Below are 25,803 nucleotides of genomic sequence, written 5' to 3' on the forward strand. Positions count from 1 at the left end.
CCATGCTTTCAGCTATAACATTTATGTAACTCTTTTTTCTTCATTCCCATTTGCCGTTTTAACCATATGGTTGGTGATCATAGAAATCACTTGATAATTAGTCACTGCAGAAGTAGATGCATAATGGTCTTTATAAAATGTTTTAATCTGCCCCCTTGCTACTCTGCTCAACCCTAATTTGGGTACTTGGATTTGAGGATTGCTTTTGGTTTTCCCTCAGGAATATACTGATTGAAGAAGAAACACATAAAGTATGAGTTTCTGTATACCCAAAATTCAGTCAACCTCCTAAACTGTGGGAGTTTCTTTATGTGTATGCAGAAACTCACATACAAAAACAAAAACTCACATAATTTAGGAGGTTGACTGAATTTTGCCCTACAGTTTTAAATTCCAGCAAGGCTAAATTTAATAAAGTCATGCTCTCAAATATCCAAGATATTCTTCCATTGAACTCCAACTTCTAATCAGGTTAGAGTATGGAGACAAAGTGTTGGGTGTCTGCCTCATGATCTGGTCTAGAATTTGGTTTCTCTTAAATGGCATCTCTTTTAGAATTGTGGTGTCCAGGCCAGCCTCTAAGGAACTGCTGGTTTAAGATATTGTGGGAAATCACATCTTCCATGCAGTTAGTTTGTCTGGGAAGTCATTGCTCAGCTCTTCATCATCTGCTTTCTCCACTCACTAGCATCCAACTGCAAAAAACCTGTTGTGTAAAAGATTCATATCCAGGTCTCTGTAAGTAGAGACTGGCCTAAACCAATTTATTAGAAACATTTGTTGTACTCTGCTTACCTGCTACCTTGGTGGCTTTAGGGTTGGCAGCGGGCAACATAATTCCACAATGTAAGTGTCAACAGAATGCACGGTCCCAAACGATTCCTGATGGAGTTTGTAGAATCAAAAGAACTAAATTAGAACATATTTTTCTGAAAGGTTTGAAGGTACAGTTGTCTTTTGATTACTTGAAGAAGAAATCCCTGTACCAAGAAAACATTATCCTGAATGCAGAAATATGATTTATGTTCCCTGTCACTGAAATTTCTTATTCCTGGCTTCTAATATCTGAGAGTCATATCTCCCAAAAATGCTTCAGTGGGATCCTGAATATACACTGCTAAATGATGTCCACACATGGGGCTTTCTGGGATATGTGAAGGAAAGGCAGCTTTTTCTCAATAAGTGGTTGCTGACACTCCAGCTGCTGACTGTGTATCGGAGAAGGAGAAAAAGGATGACAGTCCCTGGAGCTTGATGGTGCCCTCTTGAAGCAGGTGCACCTGGGTTTGGAAAGGTGACTACATAAAAAGAGTGCTACTTTGCTATTCTCTCCCTATGGGCCCATTCATCTCTGGAAGCCAGTTTTTTTTATGTCTTTGTTTTCCTTTAAAATATATAATAATTTTAGAAAACAAATTTATTTTGAAATAATTGCAGATTTACAAAAAGATACACATGTAGAACAGACAGTTTCATATACCCTTCAGCTAACTAAAATGTTACTATTATAACCATAGTATATTCATGAAAACTAAGAATTTCACTATGTTTCAAAACTATTAATTGATCTACAGACTTCCTTCATATTTTACCAAAATTTCTAATAATGATATATTTATCTGTTCCAAGACCTAATCTAGAATGCCTCATTGCAATTACTGTCAGGTATATTACTTAAGAGTTGGTGCATAACAAATTACTATACATCTTAGTGGTTCAAAACCACACACATACTACTCACAGTTTCTCTGGTTCTCCAGTCCAGATGTAGGTGATGGCCCAGGCTAAGGCTCAGCCGGGGAAAGGTCTCCTTCCAAGCTCATGTAACTGTTCTTAGGATTAACCTCTCTGATCTCATCAAGAAGAATTCATTAGTGAATTATTGGAATCACTTAAACAATTAATACTAATTTATTACAAATTATTCCCACAAAGTGGAGAAGGCATGATTTCCCATCGTATACTGAGTTAGTTTACTCTGATACCACAACTAGACAAAGACATTTCAAATATGGAAAATGAAGAGCAATATACCTTATGAATACAGGGGCAAAAATCATCAAGGAGATATTAGTAAAACAAACCAGAAACATGTAAAAAGTATTATACACTATGTCAAGGGTATTTACCTCAGAAAAGCAAAATTTGGTTCAACATACAATACAACTAGTGCCATGCACTATATTCACATAATAAAGAAAAAAACCACATCATCAGCTCAGAAGATGCATAGGCACTTGAGAATTCTCAAACTCCCTATGAGAAAAATATGCAGCAATTGAGTCAGATAAGGGAACTCTCTTCCTTTTAAAGAGGATCCATGAAAACTAACATGTCATCATAGGTTATCTGAAAGGTTCACTAACTTCTCCAAGATTAGAAACAAGACAAGGATTTCCACTCTTGACACTTGTTTTCAACATTGTACTGGAGGATATAGACATGGCAATTAGTCTAGAAAAATAAATATAAGGCTTCCAGTATGGAAAGAAAGTCAAACTCTGTCTTTTGGCATATGACATGATCTTATATATAAAATTTCCAAAGGACTCTAATCAAGTATGTTTAGAATTTAGAAATGAGTTCAACAAACTTGCAGTATATAAGGTCAATATATAAAATCCTCTGAATTTCTATATGCCAGCAATTAACAATCTAAAATAAAAACTCAGAATGTTTCATTTGAGATGAAATCAAAAATAAGTTTATCAAATTAAGTATAAGATATATAAAAAAAACTATAGAAAATATTTTGATAAAAAATAAATGGAAAAAAAAACTTTGACTATTCATTGTTCATAAAGGTTAATGTTGTTAGGCTGTCAATATTTTCCAAATGGATCTATAGATTTAACACAACCTCTATCAAAATCCCAGGTGACATTTCCTTCTCTAAATTCACAAAGCTTATCTAAAATTCATATATAATGCAATAGACCCAGAGCAGCCTAAATACTTTTGAGAAAGAAGAGAAAAGGTTGGCATTGGAGATACATACTTCCTGACTTCAAAACTCGCTACAAAGTAAGAGTAATCAAGATTTACGGTACTAGAATAAGAATATAGATGTTGATCAATGTAATAGAATATAATGTTCAAAAATGAATACTTATATTTGCAGTGAAATAATTTTATAATGTCACCAAATAAATTATATATGGATAAATATTTTTACTCAAATATTTCTGAAACAAGTGCATATTCTGTGTAAGTTGAACTCCTGCCTCACACTGAAAATGTAATTGACTCAAAATGACCATATATCTCTACATAATAGCTAAACAAGTCCAAAATATAGAAAATAACACAAGAATCCATCTTTGTGGTCTTAGGTTAAAAAAATCTTTCCTAAGATATGATGCTGAAAGCAAAAGGGAAGAAGAAAAAACAGGTATATTAAATCTCATTAGAATTTGAAACTTTCGTGATTCACGCTACACCATAAAAAATAAAGACATCCAAAGAATGGGAGTAAATATTTGCAAACAAAAGCAAAAACTGGCAAATTAAATCCAATTAAACTTAACAGCTTGTGCACAGCAGAAGAAAACTATCAACAGAATATACAGACAACTTACAGAATGGGAGAAAAGTTTTGCAACCTATGCGTCTGACCAAGGTCTAATATCCAGCATCTATAAGGAACTGAAACAAATGTTCAGGAAAAAAAAACCAACCCTATGAAAAGAGGGCAAAGGACATGAACAGACACTTTCAACAGAAGATACATATGTAGCTAACAATTATATGAAGAAAACCTCAACCTCACTTGATCCTTAAAGAAATGCAAATCAAAACCACAATGTGACACCATCTAACACCAGCCATCTAACTAATTGGTGGATGTCTCCATTAGTTCAACCATTGTGGAAGGCAGTGTGGAGATTCCACAAAGACCTAAAAACAGAAATATCATTTAACCCAGCAATCCCATTACTGAGCATATACCCTAAGAAATAAAAAGTGTTCTATTAAGAATGCACATGCATGCATATGTTCATTGCAGCCCTACTCACAATAGCAAGAACATGGAATCAGCCTAAATGCCCATCAATGGTGGACTGCACAAAGAAAATGTGGTACATATACACCATGGAACACTATGCAGCCATAAAAAAGAATATCATGTCCTTTACAGGAAAATGGATGGAGCTGGAGGCTATTATCCTTAGCAAACTAATGCAATAACAGAAAACCAAATACCATATTTTTTTCCCTTATAAGTGGGAGGTAAATGATGAGAACACATAAACATACAGTGGGGAACAACACACACTGAGGCCTATTGGAGGGTGGAGGGTGAGGGCGAGAGAGTATGAGAAAAAATAACTAGTGGGTACTAGGCTTAGTACATTGGTGATGAAATAATCTACAACAAACCACCATAACACAAGTTTACCTATGTAACAAATGTGCACATGTACCCTGAAACTTAAAAGTTAAATTAAAAGGCAAATATTTGCAAATTTTCTAGGTGATAATGGTCTACTGTTAATCATATATGACAACATCTTAGAGCTCAAAAATAAAAAGACAAATATCGCAATCAAAAATGGAAATTATTCAAATACCCAATTCTCCAAAAAAGCTACCGTCATATCCAAATCACACGAAAAGACACTCAATGCCTTTTGCCATTATGAGACAGAAGACCGGCAGGCTGTTTTCTGATCACAACCCTGCTGATCAAAACAAGATCTGGTCCAGACAGCATACAGTGAAGAAACTGGCAAAAAGAGGTGCAGGGATCCCTGGTTGTCCTCATTGCTCACTGGCATGAGACATTCCCTCCAGCACCATGACTGTTTATAAATTCCATGCCAACAACCTGGAATTTAACCACCTCTTTCCATGGCAACAACCCAGAAGTTACTGCTCCTCTCCTAGAAAGTTCTGAATAACCTGCCCATCAAGTTTCACTGATCCACTCCTCAATTTACATGTAATTGAAAGTGAGTTTGCCTTAGTGTAAAGATAGTTGACAAGAGCCCATAGGTTACCAACCGATGCAATGCTTATGAGTTAGCCCTGCTCTTTAAGGAGCAGTAACATTCAATAAAAGATTGCTGTCTATCACCACTGGCTTGCTCTTAAATACTTTCCTGGGCAAAGCCAAGAACCCTTCCAGCTGAAGCCCCAAATTTGGGGCTCACCTGTCCTGCAACAATAGGGGAAGGGAAGTCTAAAAAAACATGATACGTACTTCAAAAATCTAAAAGGTATATTGCTATGTGAAAAAATATAAGTTGGAAAAGGTAAAATACTGTGTAATTCCACCTATACGATTCTCTAGAAAAGGAAAAAAGGATAGTGATAGCAAAGAGTTCGGTGGTAACAATGGGCTTGGGAGAGAGAAAGGTGGGATCAGTGAAATATAGCAGGTTTCTTTTGGGCAGTGAAATTACTCTCTCTGATATTGTAATGGTGGATACATAATAATGTTTTCTGAATCCTGAAGAACTTTATAACACAAACAGTGTATCTAAATTATGCAAAATTGAAACCTTATTTAGTAGGTAGAGGGTTTCCAAGGAGGAATGACCAAAAAAATAATATAACTATGTAATGAATGTATGGAATAGCCTCACTAAAGAAAGTGGAGAAAAGCAATGGACCTAAGTAATTTGGGAAATAAGTGGACATTCTGAGGCTAAAAGCCAAAGTATTTATACCTATGTACTGTACTTTACTTGGTAAAATTGTTTCCCATTGGGGTATAAGTTACCAGTTCTGAAACCACTCTGCATGGATGTTCAGGTAGTATGATTAAGTGAACAGCACGAAGTTCTTCATAGGGAGAGTAAGAGAATACATACATCATTAACATGGTGCTGGATTAGATCATATGGTGTTGGAAACAGTAGTAGAAATTACACAATTATACACTTAGCCTGGAGTACAATTAAATACACAGTTAGCCTGGAGCACCTAGTAGTGGTTAAAGAAAAGGAAATGCTGAACAATAACAAAACCAACCAACCATACAACATTGAACCTTAATTATGTGGGTATTTCAAAATTATACCAGAAACAACTAAAAAACCTTCCAAAAGGCAACCTTGGAACAATCTGAGCAATCAAATAAATTAGCATATGTAAAGTATAAAATAAATATCCATGTTTAGATGATGACATAAATAATTTATGTATAAATGAAAAAATGTGTAGTAGAATAGACATGCTTACAGTTGAGAGTTCAAATAAATTTGTAGACATTCTGCCAATAAAAAGGTAGATCATGAATCCCCACTTTTTTTTTTTTTTTTTGAGATGGAGTCTGGAGTCTTGCTCTGTTGCCCAGGCTGGAGTGGAGTGGCGTGATCTCAGCTCACTGCAAACTCTGCCTCCCAGGTTCAAGTGATTCTCCTGCCTCAGCCTCCTGAGTAGCTGGGAGTACAGGCGTGTGCACTGTGCCTAGCTAATTTTTGTATTTTTAATAGAGACGAGCTTTCGCCATGTTGGCCAGACTGGTCTCGAACTCCTGACCTCAGATGATCCGCCTGTCTCAGCCTCCAACAGTGCTGGTATTACAGGCATGAGCCATCGTGCTTAGCCCATGACTCCCCACTTCTTAAATGCGTGTTGTGTTAGTGACTTTGTTCTGAAACATTCTATGGGGAAAGGGAAAAATAATAATTTCACCGTGTGTGATAATTTGATAAAAACAACCTCATCTAGGTGATCAAATTAACATTAACAGTGATAAAGCCTGTTGAGAGCCTGTGCCCTTGGTATGATGTGAGGAGAATGGCACCTTTCCTCTGTCATCTTCCTCCCCTAAACCCACAAATCTAGTCTTAACATGAAAAAAACCTCAGAGAAATCCCACATTAGGAATGTCAATGTCATCAAAAACTAGGAAACGCTAAGAAACTGCAACAGTCAGAGAAATCTAAGGAGACGTGATATTTAACTGTGCTGAGGTATCCTGGACGAGGTCCTGGAATAGAAATTAGACATTAAGTGAAAACTAAGAAAATCTGAATAAAGTATGAAGAGTAGTTAATGATACTGTTTAAAATTGGTTAATTGTGACAAATGTCCTACATTAAGAAGTTAATAAAAAGAGCAACTGTAGTGGGAAATATGGAAAGTCTATGTACTGTATTTAAAACAATTCTGTAAATCCTAAACGATTCTTAAATGTATAAAGTTTCTTTTTATTTAAAGTCACTGCTGACTTTATAAAATAGAACATGAGCAATATGTTGATGGCCGTTAATGGATCTCCTTAGCTTCATCATCTTCCTTAATCACTGAAGGTCGCTATTACTGTGAATTTATTTGTTATCCTCTAATTTGTGTTTGTTATATTTATCTCTATGTTTGTATTTCTAATATCCATAATGTTTAGTTTTTCTTGTCTTCAAACTTAGATGACATGTGTTTAATGTATACATGTCCCTAGTTTAATCATGAGAAATCATGAGACAAATCCATACTGTGGGACATCTTACAAAATATCTGACCTGTACATTTCAACAGGGTCAAGGTCAAGAAAAAGAAGTGAAGACTATGAAACTTACAGATTGGAGAAGACCTAATGTGTCAGTTAGACCCTGCAATGGTGCCCAACGATCCCCACCTGCAAGAAATACCTGTGCTTTGTTGAGTTGCCTCCTCCGTGGCTCACATGACCAACACATGTGAACTCAACTTTTCTCGAACTCAGAGCTCTCCTAGACAGTGGCTACCTTGGTGGGAATGGAGTGGACACAGGTCGAACAAGTGCCACAAGGGTGTCTGACGGTATAAACAAATATCCTGTGAGAAGGATGCTGGGTCAAAGATTGTACACTTATGCTTTGGGGTATCCACCAGGATAAATAAGTATCCCATGAAAGGCACACTGTAAACATCCAGGACACAGTTTCCTGAAGTCCTGTTGGGCAGGGTGATAATTTATAGTCACTGTCCCTAGAGAGACCTCAAGAGATTATTAGACATAACAAAAATACAAGAGATGTAGAGGTGATTTTATAAATTATGGCTCAAAGATCCCATGGAGAAGGAAGATAGAAATGGTAAAGTGTTACTTGAAAGTTTGCAGCAGAGTGCAGCTCTCTGAAGACAGAAAATCCTGTATCTTGAGATTTAATCTTAGAAATATAAGCAGAGATTATTCTAAGTTGCTTTCCAAATCTGATTCTTCATCCAGATCAACTGCATATTTTTTTCTCCCTCCTCTTTTATCCTTCGTATCCCATGAACGACGGTCATGTGAATCTCACTGTAAGCAGGGACTGCAGACGCCTGTGCATTGCTGTTTTCACGAAATGCCTTGCTCTGACCACTTGTTACTCTTGTCAGCCCCATTTGTCGATACTTAGAAAATGAAACAGGCTTTGGTGTTCTCTAAAGAGTGTACTGAATGAAGAGGAAACTCATATAATGTATAATTTAGAATGTTGAGCATATTTGCACTGAGAGTTTCAGCTTCTATGAGAGTTCAATTCAGTGAACAGGAAGCCCTAATCTCAAGTTTAGGAGTCATGCACCCTTTAAATTTTATTCACTATTCAGACTAGAGGGCGGAGACAGCGTTGGGTTCTTGCCTAAGGATGTGGTCAGATGATGGGCTGTTTTCAATGGCATCTTTCTGAGAATTCTGGTGGCCAATCCAGACTCAGTACGAATCATATTTTCCACGCTATCATGCTAATGTTTGGGAGCTTAGCGCTCAGCACTGTGTCCGCTGTGCCTGGGATATTACGGTAGCAGAGTTTTATGTCTATCACTTTTCCAGTCTTAACCCTGAGCACTCAGAGCTCATCAACCCTCTTGCCACCTAGAGATGAGTCTGTCCTTCCACACATCTACTTCTGTCTACTTCATGGCCTGCCACTTGATTTTTTTTTTTTTCTGAAGAATTTACTCATGGATGATCTTAACAGTACACATCATAATAGACCATATGTACGTATTGAAATGAAGAGGAAAATAGGATTGTACAAGTCACTTACCTTATAGAAACTCCTGTTATAATGAAATAAAAAGAGCAAACCCCCATGACTTAAGATTGCCAATTTAAATGGAACCGTCCTTTCCGATGGGGTGAACTGTAAGATTAGAGGGGTAAGGTTTACTGAATTATAAATGCCCCAAATAATAGCACCTGAATTACTGCTACAGTCTTCTCAGAAGTGAGAAACATGGTCAAGGTCAGCTGTGTCTCTCATTGTAGGTCTCCAGGACGCAGGAGTTTGTTTTCTCACTGTAGATATGAACATGGTATGGAGAATGTAGCCCATGATCACACTCTGAAAAAGCAAGAGTCTTGACTTTGTGGATGTCCTTGGGAGTGTAGTATGCAGTCCCATGGCTTAGTAAGCTTTGTGGGTATGGTTCCTGGAACATCCCTGGTGTTCCTCTGTAAAGTGGTGTGGCCTGTGAATGGGGAGCTGTGTTGGGGAAGAGGGGACAGTCCTCCATGCTGTGGGGATCTTTGTTTAACAAGCACAGATGCAGAGTCAGCACTCACCGTGTGTCCATCTCTTAGATCACTACATGGTGGGCTGGGGTATGTTGTACTGTGCTGTTCTTTCCTTTTTTCTATTAGGCTATTTCCACCTCTGCACAACACACCCTGTATCACTAACATGCCCCACTTTCATACTTCTGATGTCTAAAGGTTCATTTCCATGTCTTTTTGAGCAGGAATTAACCTACAACTCTATGATTATAAACTTTCTTCATATCTAGTTAACTTTCTTCCATGATAATGTCTATTCTGTGGCTTTTGGGCTTGTCGCTTGAAATGGTTTGGCTGTGTCTCCACCCAAATCTCACCTTGAATTGTAACAATCCTCATGTGTCAAGGGCAGGGCCAGGTGGACAAAACTGAATCATGGGGGCAGTTTCCCCCATACTATTCTCATGGGAGTAAACAAGTCTCACAAGATTTGATGGTTTTATAAATGGGAGTTCCCCTGCACGAGTTCTCTTTTCTGCCACTATATAGGATGTGACTTTGCTCCTCATTTGCCTTCTGCCATGACTGTGAGGCCTCCCCAGCCATGTGCAACTGTGAGCCAGTTAAACCTCTTTCCTTTATAAATTACCCAGTCTTAGGTATGTCTTTATTAGCATCATGAGAACACAGCAATATACCACAAGACAATATAGATCCATGATGTGAGTGTCAAGAGAATGTGTGGTCCCATAAATTCGTGATGGAGTCTGCATGATGAAGAAAACTGAATCATCACAGTGTTTTCTCAAAGGCTTAAGGCATCATTTCCTTTTAAAACTTGGGGAATAAAAGGAATCCCTGTACTAAGAAAACACTCTTAATGCAGAAATATTTATGTTCACCATCACTGGTGTTTCTCAATCTTCTCTTCTAATGTCTGGAAGTCATGTCTTCTAAAATGTCTTTATAGTGAGATCCTACAAAGACACTGACAGAAAGTGCCTGAAAACAGGGCTTTCTAACATATGTGAGAAAGGCGTCTTTCCTTGGAAAAGTGGTTATGAACACAGGAATTGATAACTGGGTAATGGGAAGTGTGATGGGAAAGAAGAAAGTGGATGAGTGTCCCTGGAGCTTGATGGTGTCTTTCTGAAGCAGGTGTCCTGTGTAGGAATGGGGGATAATAAGGCAAGCTACTTTGCCACAGTCTCCTATATCTCCATTCATCCTCTGATCTGTGGTTTTATTGTGGTTTAAATCTGTCTTTGTTATTGTTGTTTTATTTTCTGGTACCTGAATATTACATTTCAAGAAATATTTTTATTTTATCATAGTTTTAGTTTTACAGAAAGTAGTAAAGATAATAGAGTTTCATATATCCTACAGCTTCCTGAAATGTTAACACCTTATATCACCATAGCATATTTATGAAAACTCAGAAATTGACAGTGGTACAAAACTATTAACTGAAAAAGATTTTCTTCATATTTTACCAGCTTTTCCACTAGTGTCATTTTTCTGTTCTAGGGTCTAATCCAAGATATCACATTACATTTACTGTCAGGCATATAACTGACCAATTGTTGTCTAACATATTACTACATAGTTTAGACTTTCCAACCCAGCCCTACACAGTACTTATAGTTTCTCTGGGTCAGATGCCTGGCAGAGATTTCAAGGGAAGGCTCATCTGGGGAAGGATCCCCTTCCAAGCTCCTGGGATTCTTGGGAGGATTCAATTTCTGTCCAGGTCAAGAAGACTTCACTGGTGAGTTATGCAAAGCCTTTTGGGAATTAATAACAATCAATAAAAACAGACGAGTAGAGAACTTTTCCTAATGCAATGTATGAAGCCAGTGTTCCCTGACACCACAGCTAGACAAAGACATTTCAAGAAAAGAAAATTATAGACCAATGTGAAACAGGTAAAAAGTATCAAGGAAATATTATCAAAATTAACTAGTAACATATAAAAATGAGTATACACTAGGAGCAAAACTATTTATCCCTGCAATGTAAGTCTGGTTAAACATACAAAAACAACTGGTGTTATAAACTATACTAATAGAATTTTTTAAAAAGACTCATGGTCACCTCTAAAGATACAGAATAAGCATTTGACAAATTCCAAACCCATTCATGATAAAAGCTCTGGGAAAATTAGGCATAGAAGAAAACTTTCTAAACCTACAAAGAGCATCCATGGAAAACTCACATAACATGAGGAAAGACATATAAGCCAACAGAATAGAGTTGAGCACCCCAAAATCAATCTTTATATATAGGGCAAACTTATTTTCAAGGTTGAAAAATTAATTCAAGATGAAAAAATTGTTTTTCAGCAAATGTTGCTGGGAGAAAGGGATATCTACATGCAAGTTAAACTGTTCCTGCACCATGTATGTATTTGACTCAAAATAGAATATGTGGCTAAATATAAGAGCTAAAACTAAAAATCCCACAGAAGAGAACATACAAATAGATTTTCATAGCCTTACATGAAACAATGGATTCTAACATGTGACACAGAAGTACAAGTGACAGAAAAAAAAATAGATACATTGAACTTCATGTGGATCAATACCTTTTAAGATGCAAAGTACACCATCAAGACAACTGAAATAATGGAAGAAGATATTCTGAAGTCATATAACTGTTAGGAGACTATTATCCAGAATATATGAAACATTCAGGCATGCACCACCACACCCGGCTAATTTTTGTATTTTTAGTAGAGATAGGGTTTCACCATGTTACTTAGGCTGGGCTCAAACTCCTGGCCTCAAGTGATCCACCCACCTGAGCTTCCCAAATTGCTGGGATTACAGGCATGAGCCACCATGCCCAGCCTCATTCTTCATTATTATTTTCTATATTTGTATTTCTAAATAATATATTGTGCAGGTATTTTTTTGTCTTCAACATTAGACAAATACGTGTATAAATTAATGTTTAATCTTACCCAAATTATGAAAAAATATAACAAATCCATATTGTGATACATCCTACGGAACACCTGACAAGTTCTTTTCACTAAGATCAAGGGCAAAAAAATAAGTGAAGACCCAGAAACTGATACAGATTAGACAGGACCTGATGTGGCAGGTAGGTTCTAAGATGCTTCCCAATGATCCACACCTCTAGATATGCAGAACCCTATTCTAATATCCTCACTGTGAGGTTTAGACATGCCATACCACATGTATGAACAAACACAAAAGGGGCAAAGTGTATGGAACAATGGTGTGTAAGAGAGAATATATCAAACAGTGAAGGACAGTGATACCTGAGACATACAATACTGTGACATGAGCTCTACCATTGCATCAAGATACCACCTTGGGAGATTTTCCAGGCTGTGGTGTGGCATGGACTTTGGAAGACACTGTGAGTTGAGAAGATGGAACTGACAGTCGAGTACAGATTGGATGGATTGCATCTAGCATTTCTTCACATCCAGTGGTAAGAATGGGAGACAGCATCCATGTCAGCATCCATGCACGCTGGACTGCTAGTGTCATCATTACTCACTGAAATACGGGTCACAGAAGTACAAGAGCAATGCAGAAACAAAGGCAAAGAAACAAAGAAAAGTTACTTGAATGAAGATTTAATATTGCACAAAGACAGACGCCTTTACATGTTGTACAAAAACCAAGGCTTAAAAAATAACCATTCGAGATAAAGTAAATGATGTGTATAAGTCGAATGAACCAACCAAGTGGACACATACCTACTCTTACTATACAATTTTCATACACGTGGCTGATAAACTCACTATATTATAAAATAATGAAAGTGCAGCTTTCTATTTATAAGAGCAGAACACAATTATCAGAAAAATAAGGATTGAAATATTTTTACCCCCATTTGTTTCCCTATAAAACCTTAAGTTTGCTTTATATTTGGAAAATAATTTGTCACTTTCTTCACTACATCAATTGCACTGCCATTCTAGTTTGCATGGAGTATAGGATTGCCATTTATATGCAGTAAAATTAAGTTAAATGGTGCCAGGCTGCAATATCAAAGATGAAGGGTTGTTATTATTGTTATTTTAGTCAAGATCTGTCATTGAAATTCTCTGTGTATAGTATTGAAGCCAAGAGACCCTGACTGCAGCCCTAACTGGAAAACCAAATGCCCATCTACTGATTTGGAGCACTTGTAAAATATCAGTGTTCACGTTCTCTTGGTTGCTCACATCTCATAAATCTTGGACACATGTCCCCTATGTCCCCAGAATAATTTTAGAGCATTATATTATTACCTTTCTTGTACAGTAAACACATGTTATTGAGTTTCAGCGACTCATTCGGTATGAATGCTTCACTCACAAGAGGATGTGTTGTCAACATAGTCGTGTTGGAATTAAGGCACTCCTCATTGCAAGCTCTCAATAAATTCTGGTCTGTTTGTTGGAGTCCTGCTAAATAATATCTGAAAATGGGGCTTTTTGAGACATGTGAGTAATAGGCATCTGTCTTTCAAAAACTCGTTATGTAGTTAGCACCAGATGCTAAAACTGGTGACTGAAAAATGCGGAATATGATGAAGAAGATGAAAGAGCATGAGTCTCTGGAACTTGGGGGGATCTTTCTGAAGCAAGTGTACCTGTGTTGGAGTTGGTAAATCGATATGGAAAGATGCTTTGCTATTCTCTCTCTATGTGCCCTTTCATCTCCTGAGCTGAAGGTATTCTGTTTGTGCTTTGAGATTATTTTCATATCACATTTAATGCTTTTTTAAAAAACATTTTTTCTTTGAAATAATTTTAAATACACAGAAATATGCACAGATAGTAGAGAAAGCTTAGATATCTTTGAATTACATGCAATGTAATAGATTATGTAACCATGAGCCCTAAAAAATAGTTGGCACAAAACTACTTATTGAAGTATAGGCTTTTTCCACATTTTACTAGGCTTTTAAGTGATGTCATTTTTCTGTCCAGGATACCACATTGCATTTACTGTCAGGCGTATTATTTACTGCTGAATAATAAATTCTCACACACTGAGTGGCTCTTACTCACAGTTTCTCTGTATCATGAATCCAGATGTCAATGATGGCCAATGACAAGGTCTCAAGTGAAGGTTCAGCTGGGGAAGGATCCTCTTCCAAGTTCGTGTGATTGTTGTTAGGAGTCAAGGCCCTGGGCTGGTTGAGATGACTTCACTGTTGAACTATTCCAAACCTGAAAATAATTAATAACAATCTATCACAAACTCTTCATAAACACTTAAACAACAGTAGAAGCGGAGAAGAGATCACTTCCTGATGTATACTATTAGTTTACACTGATATTAAAACTAAAGCAAGACATCTCAAGAAAGAAAAATTAAGACCAATATGTTTTATAAATAGAGGGTAAATGTCTTCAATAAAATGCTAGCAATACAAATCAGCAAATGTAAAAAGAATTATACACCATCACCAATGGTATTTGTCCCAGGAATGCAAATTTGGTTCAACATACAAAATAATTAGTGTCATGCCCTGTAAGAATAAAATAAAAAACAAAAGCCATATGATCATCTCAAAAGATGCAGGAAAGGCACCTGACAAATCCAAAATCCATTTTTGATAACAGTATACAACAAATTAAGCCTATAAGGAAAGTTTCTTTATTTTAAAGGGCATCCATGAAAAACTCAGTATCATCATAATTTAATTTAAAGGCTCAATAATAGTATAAACTCGGACATACAGATCAAAGGAATATAGTAGAATTGAATGTCCAAAAATTAATCTTTACCTTTATAGTCAAATGATTTTATAAGGTTGCCAAGCCAATTCAATATGGAAAAATATATTTGTAACAAATGTTGCTAGGACAATTGAATATCCACAAGCAAGTTGAACTTCTCACTCACACCATATACATAATTGGCTCAAAATAATCATATATCCAAATGTAAGATCTAAATAGACCAAACCCTTAGAAGATAATATAGAAATACATAATTTGGGTCTTAGGTTAAACAATAACTCCTATAATTTCTAAGATATGATACTTAAAGCCCAAGAAAAGGAAATAAAAAAATGAATATATTTAACTTTGTAAGAATTAAAAATTTCTGAGATTCAAAGTACATAATTAAAAGTAAAAAGATAACAGAAAGAATAGAAGAAAATCTTCACAATCACACAGCAGAAAAGAATCTATTAGCCACAATATATAAAATATTTTACAACTCAAAATAAAAAGGCAAATATCACAATCAAATTGGTGAACTATCTGAATAGACATGTATCCAAAGATACTATAGTCACGTCTAGTAAGCACATGATATGAGGCCTAAGCCTTTTGTCATTAGGAAAATGCAACTCTAAACAACCATGAGATACATTTCACAAATCTAAAGGTAAATTGCAAAAAAAAGTAAATTTTAAAAGGCAAAATACTTTGTGTGGTTTCAGTTATGTGACACTCTGCAATGTGAAAAAGCACAGAGATAATAAAATGTTTGATATTTACTAGGAGCTTGGAAAAGAGGCAGGTCAAACGGGTGAGGTACAGCAGATTTGCTCTAGGCAGTGAAATTATTCTGGTATCATACTGTAATGATAAATACATGATTATATTTTCCAAATCCTAACTAACTTTATAATACAAAAAGTGAACTTAAAATATACAAATTAAAACCCTTCTACAGTAGGTAGCAGATAGCATGGGGCTATACACATAATAGAATTAAATAACACATCAGTGAAATAACGTCACTGAATGGAGGGGGGAAAAGCAGCTGACCCAAGGAACGTAGCAAGTAAGTGGATATTCTGAGTCTAAAGGGTAAAGGTTTATCCCTAAAAACTTTAGTTGGTAAAGTTCTTTCTCATGGCCATATACATTTCTAATTCTGAAACTTATACAAGTCTTTTGGATTATGTGATTAAATAACAGAACCACCTTTATCACTGTTAGTGTGGTAGGCTACACACAAGTAAGCGGGAATAGGTGCGCTGATTCACGTGGTACTGGATTAGATCATGGGGTGCTGGAGGATTATTAGGAATTCATGTTTAACTTAAAGATACAGATACATGAGAAAATATTTGTGTGTGCGTGTGTCTCTGTGTGTGTGTGTGAATCAGCATACACAGATGTATTTGCTCTGTCAGCACACAAGATCACGAATCAACAGATGCCCCAGGAGCAATGAATATGCCAAGAGCCCAGATCTCCATTTCTAATTCAATTTTCCCATAAGAAGAACTAGGGCTCTGTGGAAAAAATGGTTAATACCAGGCTTGTGAGGAAATCCACACAATTAGCTTAAGCACCTAGTAGTGCCAGAAAAAATAAAACGCCAAACAACAGTGCAAACAACTAACCAACCACATAACAACAGCGAAGCTTCATTATGGTAGTGTTTCAAAATGACAAATGATCCAACTGAAAGACCTTCCAATAGCCAACAGTGCAACAGTTTAAACAAATAAATGAAGTAGTAGAAGTAAAGCATAAAATAAATATCCATGTTTGCATACTGATAAAAATGGTTGCATAAATACGATTATTGGAGGAGAACAGACACTTTCAGGATGAAAGGTCCAAATAACTTTTGGTAAACATTCTGCTCATAAAGTGGAGCATTTTTTGTTTTGTTTGTTTTTGTTTTTCAAGATGGCAGATTGGAGACTTTGTTAGTGTGCCTCACCTGCTTAGAGCAAAATAGTGTCTAGAGATTCACACTGTGAATTTGTATCCAACAATCACAGGAACTCCACAGAAAAAGTGAAAGAACCTTTGGATACTTTGAAAGGAGCAGCAGGCAGCAACTTGCACCATGTGTCAGATGGGAAATTGAGGCTTCAGAGTGCAAAAGGGGGAGACTCTCTCTGTGATACATTCCCACTGGGGAACCAGGCAGTCCAGGTCACAGAGAAGTGCCTTAACCCTGCCCAGCGCTGGAGCTGACTTACAGAGGAGGGGACCATGAAAGAAGGAGTGGCATCTGGGTGTGCTGCGTGTGCACTCCCAGATCCCAGCAGGCACAGAAGGAAGATATTCCTGACCCTAATTCATAGAAGATCTTGCAGAAATCAGCGAAGTAACCCAGGCAGCAGTCACGCACTGGAAGAAGCTCCCAACTGAGGGAGAAGCTGACCAACTAAGATTTGTATTTGATCTAATATTGAGCAGAGGATCAACCCCCTAAGGCCCGAACCAAGGGGCATGCAGGAAGCGTTCTTGTGCCAGGGTCATGGGAGCTGGGTACTGCTGCCTCACATGTCAAATCAAGGGGTGTGGCCTCAGAGCTACTGTTTCAGTTTCAGTCTCCAGTGGGAAGTCTTGCAGCCTGGGGCAGGTTTGTGTTCTCAGCCTAGACTGCCTGGGACTTACCTGGCTATTGTGGGTGTTTGCCAGCAGAGGTCTGCATGAGTAAGACCTTCTGTGTCAAGGTCATGGGAATTGACCTGCCACTTGCTACCCCTCTCTCCATGTACAGAATCTCATGTGACAGAGGGTGTTCTCCTCCCTGGAACATTATCCCAGTGGTCAGGGAACTGTCCACTGACCCCCATTGAGGCTTCTGCTTACACCCACACTTGGAGAGGCAGAGTATGGACTTTCCTGACCCAGCCCACACTCGGCTTTGCCCCTCTACCTGTCCTAGTAGCAGAACAGGAACAGGGACTTTTCAGACTTCCGTGTCACTTCCCATCAGCTGACTACTTCCCCTGGGTAACAAAGGTTAAGCATAAATCCCACCACCATGACTGCAGCTGGCTCTCTCCTGCAAGTGCCACCTTCTGGCCCACGGTCAACCAACACAGTCCATTACAACATCTGCTAGCATATTAACATGATACTGGTATAAATGTAGACATACAGACCAGAGGAACAGAACAGAGACCCCAGAAATGAAGCCAAATATGGACAATTGACTGATTTTCAACAGAACAGACAAAAACATAACTGAGGAATGAACACCCCATTCACCAAAAGTGCTAGGAAAATAAGATAGCCACATGCAGAAGAATAAAACTGGATCCTTATCTGTCACCATATATAAAAATTAACTCAAGATGGATTAAAGACTTAAATGTAAGACATGAAATCGTAAAGACATTGGCCTAGGCAAACCTAAGACCCCGAAAGCAACTACAACGTAAACAAAAACAAATAAATGGGACTTAGCGAAACTGAAAAGCTTCTGCAGAGCAAAAGAAATAATCGACAGAATAAAGAAACAACCTACAGAATGGGAGAAAATATTTGGAAACTGTCCATCCAACAAAGGACTAACCCAGAATCTACAAGAAACACAAACAAATCAGCAAGAAAAAAATAAATAAATAACCCCATTAAAAAGTGGGGAGATGACATGAACAGGCAAAAGAAGATACACAAATGGCCAGCAAACATATGAAAAAAAAATGCTCAACATCACTGATCATCAGGGAATGCAAATTAACACCACAATGCAATACCAATCTTACCCTAGTCAGAAGGACCATTATGAAAAAGTCAATAAATGATAGACATTGGTGTGGATGAGGTGAAAAGGGAATGCTTAGACACCCTTGGTGGGAATGTAAATTAGTACAACCTGTATGGTAAACAGTATGGAGATTTCTCAATGAACTTTTAAAAGCAGAGCTACCATTCAATCTAGCAATCCCACCACTGGGCATGGACCCAAATGAAAAGAAGTCATTCTATCAGGCGCCACTTCCAGTCTTCCTGGACCCCGCAATTCGGGGGTTTCAGGCTCGGGACAAGTGCAGGGTTCTCCATAAAGGCAGCCTCGGTGGTGGACCCGACCCCTTGCAGTCCCACATGGAGGGAGCAGAGGGGCGCGTTCTGCAGCCTGCTGCACAAGATAAAAGGCAAATTCCACCTAGTGAGCAAGAGGCCCATGTGGCAGCTTTGCTGGGGCTGGGGGAGTACAGGCGAGAGCGGCTGGCGGCCTGGCGCATAAGTGTCTGCAGAGCACATGCTCAGAAAACTGGGGCAGACAGGCAAAGGTGTTGGTCGCAGAGACTTTGGTTCAGGGGCTCAACACACTGGCCAGGGATGTGGCCCATCACCTGGTCTCTGGAAGCACTTTGTGCTCCTCACTCGGCTTCCTGTTACAAATCATGACAACATATTTCAGAGGACTTTGGGGAAATTTGCCCGCTTGGCACCGTCAGGTTGGTTCTCGGTGGCATTCCGTCGGGAAGGGAGGAAGTCCCCAAGGATGGTGTGAAGGAGGGGTGCCCGACCTCGGGCTTGGCACATGGGTGAGCTCCACTTCCCGGCCCCAAAGCCCTTATTGCATCTGCTGCAGACTCCGTCAGACTGGGCATGGTGATCCAAGAGTTCACCCAAGTGAGAAATCCGGGTTAAGTTAGGTGTTGCTGCCCAGCGGGAGACCCGAGTCTGCCTTCTTCCTGGGCCTGAGTGAAGTGACATGGCCATTGCCAGGGCTGGGGTCCAGCAAAGCCTGTCTCTGGTGTCACTGTGCTCTGCGCCAAGTAGAGAGAAATGTTTTTAAGGAGTTGACAACAACTCCTGAGAAAGCATTTCAGTGGTTACTGGAGGACTTGCACTCTGGAAACGCAGAGAACCCAGGACTGCTGCCAGGATTAACTAGGTGACTACACACGAGAGGGCAGACAGAGCCTGGCTCATTTCAGTACTCTGCATGGGTTAGTTGCCACCATCAGCTGTGATGGGAACATGTGGTGATTGCTTCAGGAGATGACAGTGGCCCTGAGGAGTCTGAGAATGGGAGGTCCCAGATCAAGGCGCCAGCAGGTTTGGTGTCTGGTGACAGCCCACTTCCTGGCTCATAGTCAGCGGGTTTCTCTTGTGCTGGCATCTCTCTCACTCCTAGGCTAGGCTCCTTCTGCAAACAATTGTTAGCTGCCAACCCCTAAGGGCCAGACAATACATTTGCAAATTACAACCTGGCACACCCAAGGTAGCAGGAGGAGAAAGAGCAACTTTTTGTCTTGGAAGCCAAGCTTCATTGTTGGCTGGCACCCAATGTGCATTTCAGGTTTTTATGGTTCCTTGTCTGAGGTTATTGTAGCTGATTCCCAGGGTATCCTAATCTAAGAAGCAGTGAGTGAGCAGTGACTTAGAAGCACTGAGTGAGCCTGAACTTTGCTAACTGGAAGGACTGGCTGTTCCCTTCCCTTGCCTTCCAGTCTCTCTCCCTGACTGCCCTGTACAAGATAGCCCCACCTAAAATAACTGAAGGCACTTCAGTTCTGTGTTGCTTTTCCTTGCAAAACATGGGTAAGATCTTAAAAAGATCCTGGAAGTGTGTCTCTGTGGCATGCATCGAGGTATGTATCCTTCCTTGAGGTGTGTTAGTTTCATCTTTCAGTACTCAGAGTTGTCTGCATAGTGCCAAGGAGGGAGGAGGTGCCAACCCCCTGTGCTCAGCCAGGATGCCCTGGCCTGGCCACGCCTTCTGAGGCTTCCACAGACCTAAGAGGGACTAACAGCTGGAGTCAAAATGTTCCTGTCACTGACGCCCTGCTTCCGGAAAGGAGATCCAGAAGGAAAAAGAAAATATGTTGGGACCTTTTATTTTTTTTTCTTAGCCACATCCTTTGGGGGTTGGGGTGGGACAAAATAAACGTAAGTTCAAGAAGAGAGTCTATGCTGAAAATGACACACAGTGTAACCACCTAATGGGTTCACCTTGCCTGCTGCCTAAAAGAGTTGATTTATCAAGACAGGAAAATTGCAATATAAAAAGAGTAATTCACGGAGAGCCAGCTGTGCAGGACACTGGAGGAGTTTTATTATTACTCAAATCAGTCTCCCAGGACATTCAGGTATCAGTGTTTTTAAGGATAATTTGGTGGGTGGGGGAAGGCCAGTGAGTTGGAAGTTCTGATTGGTCAGATCAGAGATGGAATCACAGGGAGTCCAAGCTGCCCTCTTATGCTGACTCAGTTCCTAGGTGGAGGTCACAAGATCAGATCAGGCAGTTTATTCACCAGGGTTGTGCCAGCTGATCCATCAAGTGCAGGGTCTGCAAAATATGTCAAGCACTGATCTTTGGAGCAGTTTAGGGAGGATCAGAATCTTGTAGCCTCCAGCTGCATGACTCCTAAGCCATAATTTCTAATCATGTGGCTAATTTGTTAGTCCTACAAAGGCAGTCTAGTCTCCAGGTAAGAAAGAGGTTTGTGTTGAGAAAGCGCTGTTATTGTCTTTGTTTTAAACTATAAACTGTAGAGTAAGTTCCTCCAAAAGTTAGTTTAGCTTATGCCCAGGAAGGAACAAGGGCTGCTTAAAAGTTTAGAAGCAAGACAGAGTCATTTAGGCAGCCAGGTGCAGAGGCTCACACCTGTAATTCCAGTACTTTGGGAGGCAGAGGCAGGTGGATCACTGGAGGCCAGGAGTTCTAGACCAGCCTGGCTAACAAGGCAAAACCCTATCTCTACTAAAAATACAAAAATTAGCCAGGTGTGTCACGCCTGCAATCCCAGCTCCTCCAGCGACTGAGGCACAAGAATTCCTTGAACCCAGGAGGCAGAGGTTGCAGTGAGATGAGATTGGTCCACTGCACTCCAGCCTGTAGGACAAAGTGAGACTCTCTCTCTCTCTCTCACACACACACTCACTCACACACACACACACACACACACAGTCATTCTATCAAAAAGGCACTTACACTTCTAGGTTTATCACAGCACAATTCACAATTGCAAAAATATGAAATCAATCTAAGTGCCCATCAACAAATTAGTGGATAAAGAAAATGTGGTGTGTGTGTGTGTGTGTGTTTGTTTATGTATATTACAGAATACTACTCAGTCATAGAAAATAACAAAATTATGTTTTTCAAAGCAATTTGGCCATTATCATAATTGAAGTAACTCAGGAGCAGAAAACCAAATACTGCAGGTTCTCACTTACAAGTTTGGGGTAAGCAATGGATATGCAGGAGCATGCAGAGGGGGATCATGGACATTAAAGATTCAGAAAGGAGGAGGGTTGGAGGCTAGTGAGGGATAAAAAATTACCTATGAGGTAAAATGTACACTATCTGGGTGACAGGTACACTAAAAGCCCCAGACTTCACCACCATACAATTCACGCATGTAACCAAAAACTACATGTAATCCCAAAGCTATTGAAATTTTAATAAATTTATTTGAAAGAAAAAAGCAGTGGTGTATGATTCTCCAAGTATTGAGTGTGTGTTGTATATAGTGACTTTTCTTTATGCACACAACATGAAAAGGGAGAAAAAGAATAATTTTACAGAAGAGATTTTTAGAATGAAAAGATTTTTATCCAGGTGATCAAATTAACATCAACAGTGATAGAGCCTGTTGACAGCTTGTGCCCTGGATATTATGTGATAGGAATGGTACTTTTCATCTGTATTCTTCCTCCCTTAAGCCCAGAAGTCCAGTCTCATCATGAGAGAAACATCAGAGTAATCCTAAATTAGAAACGTCAATGGCATCAAAAACAAGGAAACTCCGAGAAACTATCACATTCAATGGAGCCTATAAAGCCATTATATCTAAATGTGACAACTAATCCTAGAAGAGATCCTAAAACATAAACTTAACATTAAGCAAAAACCAAAAAATCTGAATAAAGTATGTATAGTACTCAATGACAATACATGATATTGGTTGGTTAATTGTGACAAATGTTTCACGCTATGAGATTAATAATAAAGGACACTGTGCATGGAGTATATGAAAACTCTCTACTAGATTTGCAACTATTCTGTAAATGTAAAACCACAGAACCGTTTTTTGTTGTTGTTTTTGTTTTTTGTTTTTTTTTTGAGACAGAGTCTCCCTCTGTTGCCCAGGCTGGAGTGCAGTGGCGTGATCTTGGCTTACTGCAACCTCCGCCTCCTGGGGTCAAGCGATTCTGCTGTCTCAGCCTCCCGAGTAGCTGGGATTACAATCGTCCACCACCATGCCAGGCTAATTTTTTGTATTTTTATTAGAGACAGGGTTTTGACATGTTGGTCTCGAACTCCTGACCTCAGGTGATCTGCCTGCCTCAGTCTCCTAAAGTGCTGGGATTATAGGCGTGAGCCACTGTGCCCGGCTTTGGAAAACCATTCTTTAAAACTTGTTTTTGTTGTTGTTGTTGTTGTTGTTGTTGTTGTTAATGTCACTCCCAAGCTTAAAAAAACAAATCATTAGCAATATTGTTGATACCTCCTTTGTGCATCTCCTTAATTTCTCAGTTTTCCTTAAGCACTGAACTTAACTATATTGTGAATTGTCATTCCATACTTTAAAAATAGTTTTTCCTCTTTGAGTATTTCTGAATACTATATTCTTCAGGTCATTTTGTCTTCAGATTTAAGTGAAGGTGTTTAATTCATTAATATTCCTAGTTTAATCATGAGAAAACATCAGCTGAAACCACATCATGGGACATCCTATTAAATACTTGACTGGTACTTTTCAAAAGGGTCAAGGTCGTGAAAAAGAAGTGAAGGCCAGGAAACTGTTTCATAAACGAGAATACCTGATGTGTCAGGTAGACTCTAAGTTGGTGCCCATTTATCCCCACCTTCTCACATACACAACCTTCTACTGTAATCCCATCCAAGTGAGTCTAAGCAGGAATTGAGACTTGCTTTGAAACAATAGAAGAGTGCAAAGGTATAGAAGTGACACTGGGATTCTTATATATGATTATGATTTGGTCTTGCTAGAAATGTCTCTCTCGATGGATTTTATGAAGCCATGTGACAGAAGCCCCCTTGGCAAGGCACTTTATTTAGCCAATGGCCAACAGCCAAGAAGGTAAGAGGTTTTTGTACAATAGACTGTTCTACAGTTGGAAATACTATATTTTAAACTAACCATACTGCCCAAAGAACTTTACAGATTAAATGCCGTTCCTACGAAACTACTAATGACATTCTTCACAGAACTAGAAAAAAAGTGTGTTAAAATTCATATGGAACCAAAAAAGGGCCCCAATAGCCAAGGCAATCATAAACAAAAAGAACAGAGCTGGAGGCATCATGTTACCTGACTTCAAACTATACTACAGGGATAAAGTAACCAAACAGCATGGTGCTGGTACAACAGCAGGCACACAGACCACTTGAACAGAATAGAGAGCCTAGAAATAAGGCCGCACACCTATCACCAACTGATCTTTGACAAAGCTGACCAAAACAAGCAATGGGGAAAAACTCTCTAATCAATAAACGGTGCTGGGAGAACTGGCTAGCCATATGCAGAAGACTGAAACTGGACCCCTTCCTTACACCATATACAAAAATTAACTCAAGATGGATTAAAGACTTAAATGTAAAACCCTAAATTATAAAAACCCTGGAAGACAACCTAAGCAATACCATCCTGGATATAGGAATAGGCAAACATTTCATAATAAAAACTCTGAAAGCAATCGCAACAAAAGCAAAGATTGGCAAATGTGATCCAATTAAACTTAGGAGCTTTGCACAGCAAAAGAAATTATCATCAGAGTGAACAGACAAACTATAGAATGGGAGAAAATATTTGCAAACTATGCATCTGATGAAAGTATAATATCCAGCATCTATAAAAACTTAAACAAATTTACGAGAGAAAAACAAACAACCCCATTAAAAAGTAGGCAAAGCACTGGGCGCGGTGGCTCATGCCTGTAATCCCAGCACTTTGGGAGGCCAACGTGGGCGGATGATGAGGTCAGGAGATCGAGATCATCCTGGCTAACATGGTGAAACCTGTCTCTACTAAAAATACAAAAAATCAGCCAGGTGTGGTGGCATGCACCTGTAGTCCCAGCTACTAGAGAGGGGAAGACAGGAGAATCGCTTGAACCCAGGAGGCAGAGGTTACAGTGAGCCAAGATCATGCCACTACACTCCAGCTTGGGTGACAGAGCGAGACCCAGTCTCAGAAAAGAAAAAAAAAAAGTAGCAAAGGAGAAGAACAGACAATTTTCAAAAGAGGACACACATGCGGCCAACAAGCATATGAATAAAAGCTCAATATCACTGATCATTAGAGAAATGCAAATCAAAACCACAATGAGATACCATCTCACACCAGTCAGAATGGCTATTATTAAAAAGTCAAAATAACAGATGCTGGTGAGGTTGCAGATAAAAAGGATCACTTACACACTGTTGGTAGGAGTGTAAGTTCATTCAACCATTGTGCAAAGCAATATGTCAATTCCTCAAAGAGCTAAAATCAGAACTACCATTCAACTCAGCAATCCCATTACAGGGTATACACCCAGAGGAATAGAAATCATTCTCCCAAAAAGACACATCCACATGAATGTTCACTGGAGCACTACTTACAAGAAAAAAGACATGGAATCAACTTAAATCCTGATCAATGACAGGATGGATAAAGAAATGTGGTACATATATATCATGGAATACTATGTAGCTGAAAAGAAAGAAAGAGATCATGTCTTT

General features: G+C 38.9%; 1 protein-coding gene across 5 annotated transcripts in view; it reads right to left on the reverse strand.

Annotated features, from left to right (window-relative positions):
- LOC112205572 (serine/threonine-protein kinase Nek4-like) overlaps window positions 1-25,803 on the reverse strand; it is a 497,070-nt gene that overhangs the window by 401,718 nt on the left and 69,549 nt on the right. For all 5 annotated transcript variants that reach the window (XR_010151571.1, XR_010151570.1, XR_010151572.1 and 2 more), the window contains exons 2-5: window positions 14,448-14,609; window positions 12,751-12,942; window positions 1,742-1,848; window positions 796-882 (exon numbers count right to left, since the gene is read on the reverse strand). The gene's annotated coding sequence lies outside the window, so the exon portion shown is untranslated. The remainder of the gene's footprint in view (window positions 1-795; window positions 883-1,741; window positions 1,849-12,750; window positions 12,943-14,447; window positions 14,610-25,803) is intronic.

Source organism: Pan troglodytes, chromosome 16 (assembly GCF_028858775.2).
Source record: "Pan troglodytes isolate AG18354 chromosome 16, NHGRI_mPanTro3-v2.0_pri, whole genome shotgun sequence".
NCBI lineage: Eukaryota > Metazoa > Chordata > Mammalia > Primates > Hominidae > Pan > Pan troglodytes.